The sequence below is a fragment of the Cygnus atratus genome, chromosome 3 (assembly GCF_013377495.2).
Source record: "Cygnus atratus isolate AKBS03 ecotype Queensland, Australia chromosome 3, CAtr_DNAZoo_HiC_assembly, whole genome shotgun sequence".
Lineage (NCBI taxonomy): Eukaryota > Metazoa > Chordata > Aves > Anseriformes > Anatidae > Cygnus > Cygnus atratus.
In genome coordinates this window covers 6,658,170-6,679,246 of record NC_066364.1, presented here as the reverse complement: position 1 = coordinate 6,679,246, position 21,077 = coordinate 6,658,170, and the positions used below count along the sequence as shown (strand labels likewise).

The window sequence follows — 21,077 nt, the reverse complement described above, 5'->3', positions numbered from 1 at the left end:
TATGTCCTTACATCAGACCTTAGTTAGGATAAACCTCTATAGATATCGATCAAAATTTGTCTGAATGAAGATAGGAATAAAAGCTGTGGAAAAACAAAGGGAAGATGGTTAATGGTGTCATAACTGAATCTGGAAACATTGTAAAGTACAACTTCTGATCTTAATCAATTCTAAGGTGCAACTTGCAACCACAGTCAACAAATAAAATTGCCTTATAGTGCAAGGTCCATAAACGTAAAAGGACTTGAATTCCTGGGAAAATTTAGCACAAAACATTGTATAAGTAACATGCAACTCCTTGTCTTTTTGTGAGTTCTCCTAGTGTATATTCAAACTTCTTTTGCTAAAATATTGGAAGAGAGGAAATTATACTTTCTTCTACCCAGCTCAGGAAATTCAACAAAATTCAGCTTCTGCTATATCATCTGAATACCATTTGAGAAAATAGCAAGTGTTTGTACTGCAGAGTGGGAGTGCTGGGACATGCCAATAAACATCAGTTTACTTTAAACTTTTATGATATTATTGTATAAAATGAGATTAACATCAGTACAGATCAGCTACAAAAGAAGTTCAGAATGGCAGGGAATACGTTAAACATGAGTGTGCTATTAAATGTTAAACAGGAAAACAATCGAAACACTTTCATAAACGCTTTTTCTCCTTAAAGGAACAATTCAAAATAAAACTTTAGCTCCTGAAACTTTTTTTTTTTTTTTTATAAATAGTAAACACAAATCAGTGTGGAAGATTCTGATTTGCAATTAACTTATTTTACATAATATCATGTTCTTCCTGGAGAAATCACAGAAAAACACCAAAATCATTATTTGAAGAGTTAATAATCTGCTTATAATGGACTGCTAATATTTGGTCTATTATGATGCCTCTATCTTAAGGTAAATCTACAGAGGAAGAAGAGAATGGGAATAAATATGACTCAGATGCCTCATACCTATTTGGCTGCCTTACTCTGAAGATCTTTTCAAGGTACATTGTTTGTCTATTGAGTGTATTAAGAACTTACATGCTGTCTTCAAGTATGTCTGAATCCTTTTTAATCTTCATACTTGCAGGGTTTAGTGTTTAAAAATTAGACACAACTGCACCTGAGAAAGACTTCTGCGTATGTATGCTGTAACCTTTCTCATGAATTCACCAGCTTTGAATCCAATTGCAAATTTAGGATTGAGGAGGGATTTGTCATTTTATATTTAATAGTGATGTCATAAAGGATTGTGGAAAGTACAATACAAGATGATAAAGGTCAGTTACCATTCAGTAAGTCAAACGTCTGCTTATTGTCTTATTTCACTGCATTTTGGCTGGGGAATGCCAAAAAGATGTGCAAATTATTCATTTGCCTAATTCATAATATAGGGCTGACTTCATTATTTTTTCATTTTTGTTACAAAGTAATTCGTGACTCCAAAATATTTAAATGAAACTAGCATTTGAGAAAGAGATCTTTCCCATCTAATTCACAAATACTCATCATCTATGGTGTATGTGTGACACCTTATCTTGCCTTCACAAAAAAAAAATAAAAAAAAAAATCTGAATACTGAAAGACTGAAGTCAAGGTGGTTTTAAGACAGTTTGTAGCCACATGAGTTGGAGAGAGATTCACAAAGGTAATCAGTAGGCTAACGTTGCTATACTTCTCCAATGGGTGATTCAGAGCCCTGACAAATGGAGTTCTAACTTTGATTTGTCCTCTAAGGAATCGTTTCTCTTATGCTCCCATTCTCCAGTGATTGTACTAGGAACTCAGGGAAATTGAATTTAGCAAACTAAAACTGGCCTGTGTGAATAGTTTCCCTTTCTTGAGGGAAAACATCACTGAAATATCACTTCTGTTAGTGCTCAAAAAAAAAAATAAAAATTCAAAGGCTCTGAAATGGATGCATTTTTTATACAAATGAATCTTTTGTTTCTTCCATTTCTGAAAACTTAAAATATTTGCCCAGCTCTAATCACACTGTTTTAGTTAGGATGGAAAGAACTAAATTGTACTGGGGAGTAAAATAAAAATGTCATCATGTTTTAATTTATTTACAGAAAGAGGAATTTGAGACCGTATGACTGTTTGTCATCAGGTTTTCATTTGCTGTATGTGAAATGAGCCTTCATACTTCCAGTTGGGTTTCATTCATTCCTGTTGAATCTCTGTGTGAAGATATGGTATACATCCTGTGGGAAGGAGAAAGCATAATCATGTTGCTTTGAAACAAGATAACAACTTAAGTTCCTAATTCTGGGAATTTGTTTTTCTAGAACATTTTCTTCACTACACCAGGCCTAGAATTCTTGCATTCAGCATGAGGTACTAGATGAAACCTCCTTTCTTGTTTTGGAGTGATAACTTGGAAGTTAAACACAAATCCAGCCTCCAGATACTTTGAGGGTACTTCAGGTTCGTCTCACTTTTGCATTGAAACTGCAGAGGGATCTTGGTAAACTAGGACTTTGGTACCTCAATTAAACATATACAACATATAAACTCCATATGTTCTGCAGATGAGATAAATCTGAACAAAAGATTATAGGATCATCTGCTAAAGCATACTGTGCAAGCTTGAGATATCAACTTGTTCTCTGGACAATACATTTAAAAAGTGCTGGAATTGGTAGGGAACAAAATGAATGATGGCACAGGCCCTCTGATACATACATACTGAGTCATGTAAGTTCTAGGCTTTAGAAGCAAATTATTCTCTTGAAATTCTACGGAATTCTAATCACTTAAATCAGTTAGCATCTATGGCCTTTATTGCAGGCTACACTGACATTAATATTCAACATTATCTTGTTATTATTCTATCATGAAGGATAGTTTTCTGTCATAAGACAGAGCTAGAAGCAATTTTCCTCCATTGACAGTTAGTGTTTCCATGAAGGTGGTCTGCACAGATTTTGCCACAAAGTTATAAATACAACAGAGGCCTTTTTTGAGTCTTTATTACATTTTGATTTATGAGAAAAGAGAGAAAAGGAACAGGAGGAGGAGCAGAGATCCAAAAACCACTAAAACAAATGTTTCTATTTTTCAAATATATTAATTATTATATAAAATTGCAGCTGGATACATGAGGAAAAAAAAATCTAAAAATCTTCTCCTTGCTTCTGTTTTTACCGCTCAGAATCACTTCACAAATTCCATGACAAGAAAGATCATGGTCAAAAACAAAGGCCATGCCCCCTCTACAAATAAATAAATAAATAAATAATAAAAATAAAATTGAAAACAGCCATGATTCTATGTTCAGTAAATTTTTGGGAACACTGTGTACTGAAATATACCCTACATCTCAAAGAACGAAATTACCTCAGTTTCTTCAAAGAGTTCTTCTTCTGCAGTGTCTTCAATCCACCTGACGCGCAACAGGCAAACTTACAATCAATGACCTGGTAAATTTATTGGGTTGTACATGGCCTGCTGACTTTGCAAGCAGAGTGGTACCACTGAAAAATGAATGGGAACTGAATCCGGTTGTCCAAAGGCTGACCATACAGAGACCACAGCGTAAGGGATCCAGGCAATGAGGAATCCTGCACAGATCAACATTGCCACCTTGTGAGAGGAAAAAAGAGAAAAATAAATTAATCTCACGGAGTTGTCCTTACTGACAGCGCTGCACGGAGCTTGGCAGAATGCAAGGGAACAGGCAACAGAATGGAAAAGAAAAATTATAACTTGCTTGACGTAAATTTGCAATGTGAACAAAAAATGTATTTTGCTACATTTAATTTTCCTAGATACAAAGGTGGATTCCAAACACCTAATTCTGCATACATGGAATTATTAAAGACACTGGTGATAGTCTGATGAGGTGGAAAATCACAACAAACTCCTATCCATCACTTCCCCACATACACTCTCACCATCTTCATTACAAATAATATTAAAAAATTAAAAAATCATAGAATCATAACATACCCTGAATTGGAAGGGACCCACAAAGATCATGGAGTCCAACTCCTGGCTCCACCACAGCACCACCCAAAAACCAGACCCCTATGTCTGGGAGCGTTGTCCCAGCGCTTCTGAACTCCTGCAGCTCGGTGCTGTGACCACTGCCCTGGGGAGCCTGTCCCAGTGCCCGACCACCTCTGGGTGCAGAACCTTTTCCTCACACCCAGCCTGACCCTCCCTGGTCCCAGTCCATGCCGGTCCCTCGGGTCCTGTCGCTGTCCCCCAGAGAGCAGAGCTCAGCCCTGCCCCTCCGCTCCCCTCGTGAGGGAGCTGCAGGCCGCCATGAGGCACTCCCCTCGGCCTGCTCTGCTCAGGGCTTAGCGAACCAAGGGACCTCAGCTGCTCCTCATACATCTTTGCCCTCTAGCCCTTCACATTTTCACAGCCCTCCTTTGGACAATCCCTAATAGTTTATGTCTTCTTTATATTTTGGCACCCAAAACTGCCACATAATACTGAGGTGAGGCCGCACCAGCACAGAGTAGAGAGAGACAGTTGCTTCCCTGAAAAAACAAAAAGTCTATTTTCCATTTCAGAACAAAACAAGAGTGCCCTGGGAAAACAAAACATTACAATAAATTAATTCAGTGCAAGTCCTCCAGATTCTGAGTCTTTTGAAATCAGATTCTATAGGTCATAAAAAGAAAGTCTTTGAAGAAGTTTCCAGGACTGAAGGACTAAGTCTTGATGGCATGTGGAGTGCCTCTACAGGTGAGTTTGCTTATAAGGATATGTTCCTGTCTAAATCTAATATACCACCCTCTTCTGTAACACACAGAATCAGACACTGAGGCAAGAGCAAAGGGAATTAGGAAAAGAAGATAATTCTTTAATTAGAATAATTAAAGAAAAACAACTTAAGAAGAGATTGCAACACCCCGATCTAATGCACGGCTTCTTCCTCTCTCACAGGCTATGCTTACGTCCCACAGAGAAGGCATCAAAATGCAGTGGAACTAATAAACCTGCCACAAGGATGGGCATTTGTAAGAGGAGGAAGGAGAAGAATTTTGCTGAATTAGCTTCATCTGCTTTCAACCAGGAGGGGTCTATGGCCTTCAACTAGAAAATGTCACACCATTTAAATTCATTTCAAGACAAATATGGAATAAGTGAACATGAATCATTCAAGAAGGCAAGAGATCTCAAGTCTCTGTGAATACTTATTTCAGCAGATAAACACATCAGTATAGTTCCATGTGTAAGACAGATTGAAACTACTGGGAATTTAATTGAGAGTGATAACACTAGCACAATATATAGTTTTCTTTTCCTTACACATAGCATGGATTTCATACTCCATTAAAATCTGCAGATCCTCTGAAAAGCAAATTTCTACTGAACTTTTGGATTACATTCCTGATACATTTACTTTATCCAAACCAATCTTCTGCACTGAGTCACATCCTGATATAGCTTCAAATGACATAATGCAGTAATTACATACTGAAGAACATATGCCATTATACTGCTGCCATTGATCAAATGTTGTTATGCACCCTAGACTGACAGTATCATTTCTGCATTCATTTGGAATAAGGCAATTAGCAGGGCTGCAACAAAAAGTCATCAGAAAGCACAAGTTTTTTTTGGATCTTGCAGAACTTTTGTTGGACCTTCTTGTTCCACATCCTGATGGTAATATACATTGACAGGGAAATTTTATTCTTTTATGCCTCTTGTTTTCCACACTGAAGAAATAAATAATGCATGTGAGCTAAGGATCTCAAACATAGCTTGTGTTAGCAATAGTCCTGTGGAGTTAGATGGGTTGTGTTGAGACTCGTTTGTTTATATTTACATGCACCCCAACTACACTGTTGGTCCGAGTACAATGTTCTCCACTGTGTATCCAAAATGGGATAGCAAAAATTACTAGTGTTTTGCCTCAGATCACATTGAAGTCTTACAAGACAACTCCACTATGACAAAATAAAAATAAAAGAATAAAAATAAAAATCTAATGCCTTAAATCAAACATTCCACCGTTCTTTAAAGGAAAGGTGATGGAATAACTGCAAAACAGTACCAGTAATGAAGCAACCATTTTTAAAACACAAGTACAGTTTTACCAGTGGTATGACCTTACTGGTAGCTCAGTTATGTTCTGACATGAAGTCACCTATTGCTGTATATCACATAAATTTCAGTTTAACCCCTCAAAAAATGAAATAAAATGAATGTTTGATCAGCCAAATAAAGGATGCTGCTTGTCTCCTTCTTGGCCTGGTTTGTAGAGGCTGGTGAATCTTTTACAAGTAAGAAATATGGTTTTGTCTTGGTTTTGGTAAAACTTTTACCTTGGAGAGATTTCCCAGCGCTATAACCAGTATAACCAGCAAGGATCATGATTGGTTACCATTGTGAAACAGAAAATAGATTAATCAGAAACGGAAAATAGGATATGGTCTTAGATGGGATAAATAGATTTGCATTTGAGTGCATTTTTTATCAGTGGCTGATGGCTGAACCTAAATGATAAATTATCTTCATAAAAACAATTGCAATATCACAGGAGTGAGTTTGGTTTATATCTTCATTCAAGAGGAATACAAACTGTCTCAACGTTTTATTTCTCTGATAAAATAATCTGCTTTCTACCTGTTTGTCCTTCTATAATTCCTGAACACCTCTAATGCCTTAAAATAATTCTTTACAACTGTTACTGTAAAGAAAAGGCAGTTTTGTGATGGGGACTAGGGCCACAGAGATGACATGGCTTTGTGCAAGGTCACACGGGAAGCAGATCTCAGACTGAATCATAATCTCAGGGACTCCAAATCTCAGAATCACATAAGAATGGTTCAGGTTCTAGGAAGCTCTGGAGGTTTTTTGGTCCAACCTGAGTGCCCTAATCACAAAATTATGTTTCAATTCATGTCTTTTCCCATCTTCACAGTAATAGGGGAGAAAACTGGAAGACTCACTTTCATGATTGTACTATCACTCAGCATAGGAGAGCATATTGCCCGAAATTCTCCAAGTGTACTTTTATGATCTGACAGAGCAAATGGAGTTAAATCTTCCTACTTACCTTGGTCAGCTTCATTTCAAGTATGGCTGTCTGTTCTGGATCCTGCTGTCATAGTGAGCAACCTCTTTGGTGGATGACTTGACTTTTAAAATTATTTTAACATAGGAAAACACAATCACTGCAGTTGGGAAGAGGAGGCAAAGAAAAAGAATACTCAGAATAAAAGCCTGCCCAGCCACTGAAGCCTGTGCCAAGCCACCAGTCCAGAGTGCACGAGGGTCCCAAAAGGCTCAGGAGCATAGCTTCCCACACCAGCAAAAGGCACCCGTAGCCCAGAACGTTGCATAGGCCCAGATTATTGCCAAACAAATAAAGAGCATGGTGTCTCTTAAGCCAAGTACCTGGAAGATAATTCAAGAGTTACAACTGCAGGTCTGTACATATCTGGCACAATTAAACTTCTCATTCAACACTTTCCATAAGAGCTTGTTTGGCTGTTTACAGCAACCTCTGTAGGGTTCATTTCACCTCGTCACAGATTTCTCTGTAGTGACCACTGAGCTCACCACCCAGACCCACTTCGCTACCTCATGGAGGGAAGTACATGCCTGTAGGAAGGGCTCCACCCTGGCATTATTTTAGGTCTCTAATTTAGGCTGTGATTGATTTACAACCTACAAGAGTCTATATAAGAGCAATCCAAACAGCTACTCAGCAACAATCATGGGAATTCCCCTTATTTTGTTTGGGGAGTTAGTCCCTTCCAATGAAAGAAAAAACATCTTTTCTAACCTGTGACAACATCCTTTAACTGAAAAGAATGAAGCATATAATACTTTATATTCAAGAGATATATGATTATTGATGCATATGGTGATAACAGCTTTCATTGCTAAATTCATTTCCTCCTCTCAAGATCCAGCTCCTATATTAGAGAGATGATATCACATTTATTATGAACTATTGCACAGCCAATCTTTTAGATGTTTTAAATTGCTTGCCACATATCTTAAAATAGTTAGGCATCTAATGAGGAATACTTTTGTCTATCAGCCACAAGACCGTGTAAGATGTGCAGTACTTGAGCCAGTTAACATTAATAGACCTTGATAAATCCAAAGTGATTTATCTGAGTGATTACCAAAACTCATGTCTTAAGTAGAGGGACAACAGCAAAAAGGATAATATGTCCAGCAATACAAATTTAGCTACAAATATAGCTGAGATTACTTGGGTCATGCAAATATGTTTATTTTATATGTGCATTCCTCTCTATACTTAACAACAGCATTTGGAGAGCTTAAGGATGATTTCAGTCTAGAAACGTTGCACTACAATGACAGGATAAAAAGCTTAAGATGCTTAATTTATCCAAGGAGAGGATTTCTGCCACCCAGCAATATGAAGTGTAACAGGATCAACAGCTGACTGTTAAGTTAGAACTTGACCTTTTTTAGAGGGACTAATCAACCATCAGTACAATTTACTCAAAATTACTTTATATCTTAAACAGAAGACTAGCTACCTTGATTGATATCATTTAATTCAACAGAAGTTCTGTTTTTGATTCAGAAACATTTAGAATCATAAATATACTGAGTGGGAAGGGAACCCACAAGGGTCATCAAGTCCAACTGCTGACTCCACACAGGGCAATCTGTAAGTTAAACCACGTATCAAAGAGCATTGTCCAAATGCTTCTTGAACACCAAAGGCTCAGGGCCATGACCACTTCCCTGGGGAGCCTGCTCCAGTGCCTGACCACCCTCTAAGTGAAGAATTTCTTCCTAATATTCAGAATTACATTATGTAGAAGTTGGCAGAGATGACCAAAGCAATTGTTTCTAGTCATGTAAATCCTTCGCTCCCTCATTTATATTGTATTTTATTTGCTTTGTGTTTTTTTTTCCCTCTTATTTCACTATGTGGAAGTGAAAAATAATTTCTAAATGTTCTGTTTCCTTACCCCTTTTGATCACAACTCTAATGGCCTAGGTTTTCTTGGGTGGGAGAGGGCCAGGGGGAGATTGAGCAGGGGGATAGTGTCACTTAATATAGTTTTCTTCCTACCATAAGACAAGTGACAGATTTTTAGGTATCTATCCAGGCTGACAGCTGTCATGGTAATAAGGCTCCCACAGCCAAGAAGAAACCAGCCCATCCATACCAACGGCAGCCCATCCATCCAAACACCCAGCGGTGAGAAAAGAAGGAAATGATACTGAAGGGCTTTCCTACAACTTCAAAAGGAGAAAAGAATGTCAGTTGACTGATAAAATCCATAACTGATTAAATCAACCTTTTTTCAGTAGAACAAACCCTCCTCTTTGCCCAAAACTAACACCAATAAAAATGTTGAGAGTGAAGAGAGGGCTTAAGGGCACAACAGATGTGATTGAGCTGTGTGCCTTCTGTCCACAGGACTAAGCCAAAGACAGCTGTAGCTAGATCTCATAAAATCTACACTGTGGTAGGATGAGTCAAACCTGCAGTATGTGTCAGAAAAAAATGCTTCACTACCGACCACATGAACAAGAAGTAAACCCATACTCAGGTACTAAGCATGTACAAATTCTTCCCATTAGAAAAACTTCAAAGCATGGTTTAAGTCCACTTGTAAACACATTCCAGTACGGTTGATGGGTAAGCCTACACATGATCAAGCATAGATCTAGTGAAGCTGCATCCTTATAATCAAGTGAGTGTCTTCAAACACATCATAAAGAAATTTGCTTTCAAAGAGGACTTCTGCAAACCTATCAAAGCCCAACAGTAGGATCCACTCTGTGGTAAAGTGCTAGATTACAAAGGAAGATGGTGCTATGATGGTGCTACTGTTGGAGTGTGGACGTGAGCTGCAGAATGGCTTCAGCTCCTGTCCATACCACATTCTTCCTAAGTGACTCTCAGCAAGTCACCTGGCCACAGATAGTCAAAAGTTTTAAGCATCCTCAAACAGAAGGTAAACATCTAGCTATTTTGGAGATGCTGCCCTCGTGATTCCTTACGTCAGTTTTCCATTTGTAAAAGCGGAAGGTGCATGATGAAAGAAGTCTGGTTAGGTCATAGGTTGTTTCATTCTTGCCTTAAAACAGACTAACATTATTCAGAGTCTTTGCAAATATCAGGAGAATTAGAAAGTTTGCAAAATTGTGATTTGCTAGCTGGAAATCTTTACCTCCTGATTTTTGGTTGTTTTTTGTTGTTGTTGTTGTTTGGTTGGTTGTTTTTTGTGGGTTGTTGTTTTTGGTTTTGTTTGTTTGTTTTGTGATTTGTGTTTTTTTTTTTTTTGGGGGGGGGGGGTTTTGGTCTTAAACTGGATGTACACAAAAATCAATGGAACAGAAAACTCAAGAATTTACAATCTAGGAACATCTGCATGTTTTCAGAATCCTTCATTTCCACTTACCATTCTGACCTGAAATGCTCAAAAGTCTGAACGGTTCAACTGCAACATTCAAGCAACATTAAATATTTAACTCCACCTTCCTGTGGCTATATATTCCTGCACAGGAGTTGCCAGAGCACCTCAAGAGAGTTCAAAACCTCTCTGGCTGCCCTGGCCTAGTTTCTCTGGCTGAACCACAATGTCTGTAATGTCATGGTAGATTGTGAATTGGTCTATAAATAAAGCAGACGTGGTCCTGCAAACTGTAATTTCCATAAGGTAACATTCACAGAAATAAGTTCATAGAAATTCACCAAAATGATCTGAAGTAAACATTTTGGATTGTTCCCAAAAACATTCCATTTAAAATCAAAGTGATGTGAAATAAAATATTTCATTTTCATTCCCAACAGAAAAGCAAAACATTTCTACTAAAACACAATCCTTCTGAAAAACGCTTTTTACTCCGTTTTCTGTGCCAAAAACATAATTAGAAAAAAAAAAAAAAACTCAAAATTAGATGTGTTTTTAAACAATGCTTTTTGGGCATCTTTTCCTTTAACATAAACCTGTAAGGAAAATTCTACCTGACCCTGAAGGCTGTGCTTAGGTCATATAAGTACACTTTTATGCAAGCAGAAGAAATATACTGTAATTTTTCAAGCAAAAACTGACCCCAATGATTAAGGTTTCAAGAAAAACATGAAATACAGCAAGGGCTAGGATATATTCTGAGAGTAAGCAACTTTATTAATGTAAAACATTGCTACCTCTAAAGGATATTTATTTGCACAAATCAAATTTCTCTTCAGCAGCACAGGACTCAGTTTGGTATTAGTGCAAAACGAGGATAATACAGTATTAAACAAGTGCCTAGTGCCACCCTGTGGAAATCTACAGGAAGCAGGGCTATTGCAGAACCCATTTCTTGAATAAAGTGCTAAGACAAGCAGGTGAAATATAAAGGCTTTGGAAAAAGTCTCATCTCCATTACAATAGGTCTAAAACCAGAACACATCACATTTCTTGAATTAACATCTTCCGTTAATGAAAAAAGAAGGGAAGAGAAAAGAGAACGAGCACATGCTACTGTACCAATCACAATTATTTTGCGTTAAAACATTTTAGCAGGCAGAGAAATTGAGACTCCCGTGGAAAACAAGGTGACAAAGATCAGTCGTATGCTGTTGGCAGACCTAGAGAGAAACTAGAAACCCTTATGCTAAGATCCTTGCTTTCATAGGATTCCCAAACTTGCTGTAATTTGTGTATTTGGCACCAGAATTACTGGAAGCAGTTTCTTGACTGTGCGCAGTGGCAGCAGCAACAAACTTCATCTCTGAGGGGCTGAGAGACATCATTTTATGTTGTTCTGTGCTATTTTAGGCATTTAGAGTGTGGAAAACAGAAAGAAAAAAAAACATTTGATGGGAAGAAAAGGGTGTACTGGAGCTGGGGACAGGGGTCATGCAAAACATAAAGAACATAACTTTGGGAGCATGGGAACATCCTGCCATTTATGTGGGGTCATTGCATGGGGGGACATTGCATGGTCATAGCTGAGTCACATCAGGCCTTTATACCCATTGGACTGCCTCTTTGACAGGTAAAGGATGTCCAGCCCTCTCCCTCTCATTTGTATGTAGCCCTGAGCAGCTTAATGAGATTCATGTCAAGAGCCAAAGAAATGATCTCCAAAGGCTCTTAACTCTCCAGCTTTGCATAAGCCTTTACAAAGCTTCCTGCTCTCATTCCAGGGCATTCAGGCTGTCAGGTTGAAGTAGAAATCCTTCCAGTTGGCTGATGTGCTCTTACTCTATAGATTGAGACAAATGCTTATTTATCTGACATAAACATAAAAGAGGAAGGTCGCTAGCAAGAAAAGTATTAGCTTGGATAGTCTGATGACTGTTAACATTTTCTAATTTCCTCCCCTCACCCCCATCCCTACTAAGATTTGGCTTGATATGCATTCTCAAAGTACCTGGATCCCTTCTGTTGCACCCTACAGCCAGAAAATACTATTTTCTTCAATACTAATGCAAATCTATTTCATGTTTATTGTGCCAGGATGTTCATGGAAGCTGTATTTGAAGGTCTGCACAGTCCTGAGGTGAACATGAGCTTTATCTGACACAGAATTGACAAATCCAACCTTATTTTCTCCTCTGTACTTTTCACTTCTTTTCCTCAAGCTGTTCAGGAATGTTGTTTTTCTATCATTCTCTCTGTTTCATATACAAATAGTAGAGAAGAAATATCAGTAACAAAAGGCATTTGGGGCTCTTTAGGACTTCCAGAGGACTGTCTCGTGCTGCTGCCAGAAAGAATGGTGGGATAGTAAAAATGAATAAAATATGACATGAATGAAATTACCTGAAATGCCCAGATCACACACTGCTAAATTAACAGTCATTATTTCAGCAGGTCTCAACTTCTTTTTTCGCTTTGAAGACATAAAAATAACGTACCCATTTCCCAGAGTTGAAAGAATCCCTATAATAAAAAAAAAAAAAAAAAAAAAAAAAGGAAATTAAAAAAAAAAAGAAAGAAAGAAAAAAGAAAAACAATAAAGATAGAGTTCTCCTTAAAAACAGCAATATCCCATCTTCCTTGTGAAATTCTCTGGTATTTTCAGCCTAACTCTTTAGTCCCAAGGCTAGATATTTTACTCTGAAACATGATCATCTCATCCTCATTGTACAGCTCATAGAGACATCTACCGCAGATATCCCCCGCCCACAACAAATGTTATTTTCCTCTCTGCAGCAAGACATTGCCTTCACCACCTGAGCCTGCCACAGCTATTGAATGAATGCATATAATAAAAATCCATAATTCCTCTGTTCTCATCAATCCCATTTGTCTCACAAGTGTTCATAAAGCCACAAGAATAAAATTAAGCTGTCTAATCATACAAGGACCTCAATCTCTGACCAGCCTAAATTTTATTCTACACTATAATCAGAGGTTGAGGGATACATTTCTAAAATAATGAAAAATATTTAGATCAATATCACATCTCAAATTTTACCATAAAAAATAATTTATATCACAATAAGAAAGAAAAATGAAAAAAAAAATCTTGATTATAACTTCTATCTGGAATTCAGTGCATTAAAAGAAATCTTGTTCATATTGTTTGAGCTCTTTTTTTGCCATATCACCATCTAAGACCCATATAGCCCCATGCTGCAGGTGGTTGATCATCCATGGAGCTAATCACACTGATACCCCAAATTCCAGGGTTTCCATTTCCCTTAAAGGAAACCATTTATTTACTATTTCATACCTGAAAGAGTTTGGACCTGGAGTGAGTGCTTTGCAGTGAAAAAGTTGTAAAGAACACAACATCTATTTCAGAAAGCAAGAGTACTGCAGTTTTCCATCACCCTGTGCTCTTACTTGAATTGGGTGTAAATGGCCAGATTTTGGTAGTGGGGAGGCTGCAGTGGCCTCTCTGAAGTGAGGTTGGGGTTGCCTGTGGAGCCTTGTGGAGCTACTGCCAGTTCCAGCCAGCTCCGCTGTGGACACACTGCAGGCAAAACTGGGCCAGCCAGAGGAGTTTGTGGCACTTCTGTGAAGGTATAGTTGAGAAAAGGAGCTAAACATCAAGAGAAAAGTGAGAAAGCAGGAGTCCCTCCATGGGTGCAGCCGGTGACGCCCAAAGGGACTGTGGGCCTTGAGGCCCTATGCCTGAGATAAGTAGTAAGTGCAGGTCCTTCCAAGTGCAAGGTGGTGCACCTGGGCCAGGCCAATCCCAAACACAAATACAGGCTGGTCAGAGAATGAATTGAGAGCAGCCCTGGGGAGAAGGACCTGGGGGTGTTGGTTGATGAGAAGTTTGACGTGAGTGTGCACTTGCAGCCAGGAAAGCTAACTTAATCCCAGGCTGTATCAAAAGCAGCAAGGCCAGCAGGGCGAGGGAAGTGAATCTTCCCCTCTACTCTTCTCCTGTGAGATCTGGAGTGCTGTGCTCAGCTCTGGTGCCCCCAGCACAAGAAGACATGGAATTATTAGAATGAGTCCAGAGGAGGGCCGTGAGAATGATCAAAGGGCTGGAGCACCTCTCCTATGAAGCCAGGCTGAGGGAGCTGGGATTGTGCAGCCTGGAGACAGAAGGCTCCGGGGAGACCTTTAGAGCGGCCTTCGAGTACCTAAAGGGGGCCTGCAGGAAAGCTGGGGAGGAAACTTTTTGTCAGTGATAAGAAAGGGAGTAATGGCTTTAAACTAAAAGAGGGTAGGTTTAAATGAGATATAAGGAAGAAATTATTTACTCTGAGGGTGGTTAGGCGCTGGAACAGGTTGCCCAGAGAAGCTGTGGATGCCCCATCCCTGGCAGTGCACAAGGCCAGGCTGGATGGGGCTGGGGGCAACCTGGGCTGGTGGGAGGTGTCCCTGCCCATGGCAGGGTGTGTTGGAATTAGATGACCTTTAAGGTCCCTTCCAACCCAAATCATTCTATGATTCTGTGATTCTGAGAAGAAGACAAAGAAAAGAGTGATCTCCTATCTTTATCTCTCCCCTATCTGAGCTTTCTCACTTTTGCTCTCCCGTCCCACTGTGAGGGCAGTGAGCAAGTGGCTGCATTGGTGCTTGGGCTGCCATCTGGGGCCAACCCTCTACACTACTATAAAAAAAAAGACCTAAGTAACCTAATTTTCCTCTGTTGATGAGACAGCAAAATTATTTTCCACGGTGCCTTCCTACACATTGTGCTGGTGGTGCACACTCAGCTGTATTCCATGCGTTCCAAAAAGACAGCAGCTCACCATCCACCCAGCCAAGCTGCCATCTCCAAATACACCAAATAATTTTCATCAGCTTCTCTTTGCATTCTCTGCTTGTGAGGCCAAATCTCAGGAATTAGACCTCAGGAATTAAACAGGTGTTTTCTTTGGCCCATCAATGAAATGATCACCTTGCAAAGGTGCCGTGTTCTTCCAGAACCAAGAAACCAAACCTGGGAACATCTGTGAGGCAGAGAGAGAAAACGGCTTCCAGCAGCTAAAAACAGACTATTTTCACAAGAAATATGAAAGACTGCAGAACTGAAGGTTTAGTGAACCCAGGAGAAAGGTACTTTGATTTTGAATTTTTCAGTAATAAGTGTAATGCTCATCTAATTGGAAACACTTCCTATTTTTATCCTGCAAGTATTGCTTTCCGATTATTAAAAAATAAGAATAAACATATTATAACAGAAGTTGGCTTATCCTTTAATCTTAGGTTTTCTCAGAAAATTTGATTTATCTTTGGTGAATTAAGTTTAAAAGCACATCCCATTTTTATGGCTCTGAAAATTCAATCTAAATTATAAGTAGATACAGGTATTCATTTGAATTTTTTTTCTTTGCAGCTAAGTGAATCACTTTCAATGTTGCTGAGTACATTTCATATATCTTAATCTTTTTATACCCATTTTATCTCCAGTGAAATTAAGGATACCTAGTGTGCCATCTTTGAAAGACCTTTCAAAAACACCTGTCATTGTCCTGAATCTTTTTGAACAGACAGGAAGTCCAGAGAGATTTCTTGATCAAATAAGTCTCTGAAGAAATTTTTATTATTAATAGCAATATTTCAGATGGTCCCAGTTCACTTTCCTCCTAATGCTACAACTTGAAGGTGTCCAAGTGATAAATTTAAGTCCCCCTTTTTGCACCTATCATTTCTGACAGTTGCTTATCTGGATTCTTTTTAAACTCCCTGATGTTAGAAAACTTTACAATCTCTCTAGACAAGTCATCTAATGTTTTATTTTCCCTGCTTTTGAAAAGGTTTTTACTAACAGCTATCCAAGTCCTTGCTGGTGCAAGCTCCCAGCTCTGGTAGATGATGGCAGGCTGTGTGCCTCGGCAGGGCCCAGAGTTGGAAACAGGGAACAAAAAAAACTCTTCAGATATAAAGAAAGGTGTTGTTTGTTTTTTTTTTCCATGAGGAAACAGTTCAGGGCAGAACTGTCCATGGCAGTGTAACCCTATTACTTATCTCCACACAACGAGACAAGGATGCAATAGCTAAAAATGTGACACCTGCAGGGAAATCTCCAGGCACAGATAGGTAACCTGCAGTGAAAGGCAAAAGCACATGAAGGAAGCAATCTGAACAAACAAGACGCCTTTTCTCCTATCTGAGAGGGGTCTAAACCATCAGAAAAAAAAATAATAATAATTCAGGATTTTGTTTTCAATTAAGGTGTTTTATAATACACCAAGGAAGTGCGCAACAAGTTTGCAAATTGATGGTTACTTGCCACGGGCTTCCAAAGAAGCTGACTGCCAGCAGGTCTCTGCTCGGTAGTGAGTCACCCATGCAGTAAATCAATCACATCAGTGATGGAAAAGAGAGCAGGGAAGTGACAACGTAAAAATAATCAGATTCTTAAAAACTATGTGTACTGTTTGATTTTTTTATTATTTTTTTAAGGTGATTGAAAAAATACACGTGGAGGTGAACTAGTTAGATCATGTCTTACAGAGAATGTAAGGTTTGGTCAAGACCCTTGATTTTCTTTAAAAACAGATAAATGCATTTTTATCTTTACAAACTGAAATATTTCAGTTGTTCGACTGTCCTGACCCTAAAAACTCCGCCAGGTGTCCTGATAGGATCCCAGTCTTGTTCACTTTTCAGCTTCTTCCATTTTGAACCACATTTTAAAGTCACCTCTCTGGCCTCAAGCACAGATGCCCAATAGTAATTCCCACCTCCCCATAGCTGGTCCTTCTCTCTACCATCTGAATGTCCATACCAGCCATCCTCAGGATGGAAGAACGTTTCTTGAAGGGATCTGCACAGGAAGAAGAGATGCAGTTTGGCAGCAGCAGAAGACCATGGACAGGTTTGTTCTGAACCACAAGTTTTGATAAGAAAACACAGACATAACCTCACTGGATTGTGCTCCAGCTGTTTTCCATCTTCTACTGATAACACAGTTTACAAAGTAAATCAAGTATGTCTGCAATACTGCACAGTTACCACAACTGTGCCCAAGAGCTATTTAGGCACATAGCTTTTGCTTACTTCTTTGAATACTTGGGAGCTGTGATTAACTATAAAACTGCCAATTACAGACAATCTGTGGCCTCAGCAAGCCTGTCGTGTGGAATTTGATCATAGAATCATTTAGGTTGGAAGAGACCTCTAAGATCATCTGGTCTATCCTTTAACCTAGCACTGCCAAGTCCACTATGTCAGTGAATTGTTTCATTGAGTTATAATTCCTTCCCCACTACCTCAAACAAAGACCTTATCCACCACGTAAAAATCTCTGCACAGCAGTTCTTCATGTCCGAGCAAAAGCAGTGGGGACTCTGAACTGTTAGAAAATCAGCTTAGTGGAGAAGGAAATTCAGGGTTATTTTTGTTTGCAGAAAGTAAAATAGCTACCTAGAGAACAACAAAGATGAATTTTTTTCTAAATTCTCATATTTTTGCATGGCCTGGGATATTATTAAAATGTTGCCATCCACCTAAACATGAACGGGTAATAAAATAGGGGTTTGCACAGCAACAGGAGCTAGTGGTCGTGTAAGGTATAACTCATATTTAAAGCATTAGCCAAACAAAGGCCCCCTTTTTTTCTTTCTTTCTTTCTTTTTTTTTTTAAAGCAAAATGTGTTTAAAGACTGCTTATCCCGAGCTACGCACAAGTGGAGAAGGAAGACGTAGCATTGCTTCATCTACCACTTCTGTTTAGTACCCTCTCTCAGTGGCTGAGCTCTTATCTTAGTGGCCGAGGTGTAATTCTTCCTTAATGATAAAAAGCATAACACTCTCCTTTTCCAAACAAACCCCTGTAAATAGTTCTATACTTCTCTCAGCCTCTGGCAAAATAACATCCATTACCGTATTACAGTGTCAAAAACACTGCTGGTCATAAACTGGTCTAAAAAATATGAAACCAATTGCCATAGCTGAAATTGCAGAGGGCACGGCTGACCCACAGCCAGGCAACGATTGCTAGAAATCATTGCAATGAAAAAAGTTACACATATAATCAACAGATAAGTTGAATCACTATAAGCCCTTTTTAACTATAAAGTCAGTCTCCTCACACTCCTCACTTAAGACTATGCCTGCATGGTTGGGGGTTGGTTTTTCACTGGAAATTTATGATTTCTTGTCTTTGCCTTAATTTGAATCTCTGCTTTTCAAGATGTTTCGCACCTGGCAGGGTTATTTGGAAGTGGATAAATCTACATTAAATACACCCCATATAAATAGGCAATATAGTATACATTGGAAGAATTCATTTCAGCTCCTCTGATATATTTGCTGGGATTAAAAGTAAGTTTGCTTAACTGAGCAAAAACGACCTGAGGGGGGTTATTTTGGACAGTTCAGTGAAGAAATCTGTTTGCATAGTAGCTATAAAATAATATTTATATTAGACATATATAAAGAATATGAGGAGCTAAAATACATACAAAATGGTGCATGAATACTGAAAACAGCACGATATTAAGCAGAGCAGAGCAGAGCTACAGCTTCACTTATCAGCTCTATCATTCTGAATTCGTTTTTCACTAAAGACATAAGCAGAAGACTGGTGAGAAATAAGCATTATTCAAGCCTTTGTGAGACTTCCACAGTAGAAAGTAAAATTAGATTACTCTTAGATCAGTCAGAGGAAAGGCAGTAAAAGAGGCACGCATGCAAAATAGTGAATGAGAAACTTGAAGGTAGGACTGAAAGGTCTTTGTGTTTTGTGCACAAGTAGAATCAGAGAATGAATCCAAAAGAAATCAATGGGAAGGAATATCTTGTATATCCTGTTTTTAACCATGGGGTTCAGGTTTCTGGTGCACGGTTTGGTGCAGCACTGTTACACAACCTGGGCTTGGCTTTACTGAGAAAATAGTGGTTGAGCTGTGAGAAAATAAATCAGCTAAAGCCATAAAGCACAAGGAAACCTTAATCAAAACCACAGAAAAAAAAAATGCAAGTGCTAAGGCAAGTTAGAGGCTCAAATATTTGAGAGCAAAAACTTTGACACAAAAAAAAAAAAAAAAAAAGAAAGTCAGTGCTGTCCAAAGGGCAAAATCTCAGGCGGTAAATCAGCAAGAACAAGGACTTGCTTATTCTTAGAAGCAATGTAGACCAGTGTTTCCCAACTGAATGACAACTGCCTGACATATGAATGAACCTAGAAATCAGTCCTAGCTATCATCTCTCTGCACTAGCTAATAAATAATTGCATTTATTCTGCTTACAAAGTCACTTTGCACATGGTGAAAGACTCCAAAACAAAACATAGGGGAAGGTCATGGCAGAAAATGCTGTTTGATATAGTAAGTAACAGAGGACAGCTGATGTCAAGACCTGAGCAAGGTTTGAGCAAACACATCTGAGGATGTTCTTTCTTAATGCATAGGCACATGAGAGAGACTTTGAAAATCCACACAGTGTAAGAGAAGAAGACATCTCTGGTCAGGAACGGTTAAACTGCAGGCTAGCTACCTATCATTAGAAATAGAAGGTTTCTTCACTTTTCACTGGAAGGTCCACTAGTTTTCACATTTGACTAGCTGGAGCAGCATTGTCTGTTGACATTAACCATATTTCTAATATCTTCCCTCCTCTCCCTCTTAGATTTTTCTTTCTGGTATGAATAGGCAATTACACATCTAATGCACTGCAGTTTCTACCTTCTCTGTGAATGCCTTCAAGGATTCAGTGACATATTCATATTTCAAAGTTGAATTAAAAAATCATTACCAATTACTGTCAAATAAAACCCAGCTACGATGTCAGCTTCTCTAGAAAGCTTTGATGCGAAGGGGTCTTCCTTCTGGAGGTAGTGTGGGAGGTATTCTTGCTGGGAGGAAGCGTTGTGATCTGATGCCATCCCATTCATGACCAGCTCAGTATCTGGAAAAAAAAATAAAAAAATAAAAAAAAAGAAGAACAGCGTATGCAATAGATAACACTTGCCACAAGAAATTGTGAAGATAATTTTCTTCATATATAATATGTTTCCTCCCATCTCCATTTCTGTTCTACCAGCTCCCAGGGCATCTCATGATCCAATTCAAAATTGCATAAAGCATTCTGACATATTTTATTTTGTGTCTTTATTTATCCGAGGATGTCATAATTCATACTGCAATCACCACAGTAATCCATGTGAGCAATATCTAGGAACCAGTGTGTTCTGGCATGCAAGCCAGGGTCTCTGAAGTGCCTTCCCTGAATATCTTAAGGAGCTTCATGTTTCCAGACAAGTGACCCAGAAGAGTTACCCAAGACTGAGAATCTGGGAAAAAGAAGTAGGGCAATTGCTGATGTCTGAATAGCTTCATAGTCTGATGTGTTAATGCATGCTGAACTTATTGTCTTTATCTATATGCACTGTTCTTATAATCCTGAGAAACTGGGAATTATTAGTTAGACAGTCCTAGCAATTTTCTCATATCCTGAGGGACACTGTGTCTACAGACTGGAGCTGTGCAAATTTCACAGAAAAATGAAGAGTTGTATCCATAAATTATCCTTAGAATTATTTAGCTGGGTTCTCATGTAAACAACTTCATATGATTATGGTTATAAACATTAATTGGCTATTATGGTTATGAAGAAGCAACAGGAGTATTAAATAAGACTCACCTAGGCAGGCTAGTTGAGTTTCCTACTTCTTTTGTGGGAAAATGGTGAAATGTGCTTAAGATCAATACAGTGAACCCTGATAAGGGAAAACTAGAATCTGGCAGACATCCTTGCAGGTTGAGAAGCTG

General features: G+C 38.7%; 1 pseudogene; it reads right to left on the bottom strand.

Moving 5' to 3' along the window:
* Positions 1–2,129: 2,129 nt before the first annotated feature.
* Positions 2,130–20,393, bottom strand: LOC118254666 (opsin-5-like; annotated as a pseudogene).
* Positions 20,394–21,077: the final 684 nt, after the last annotated feature.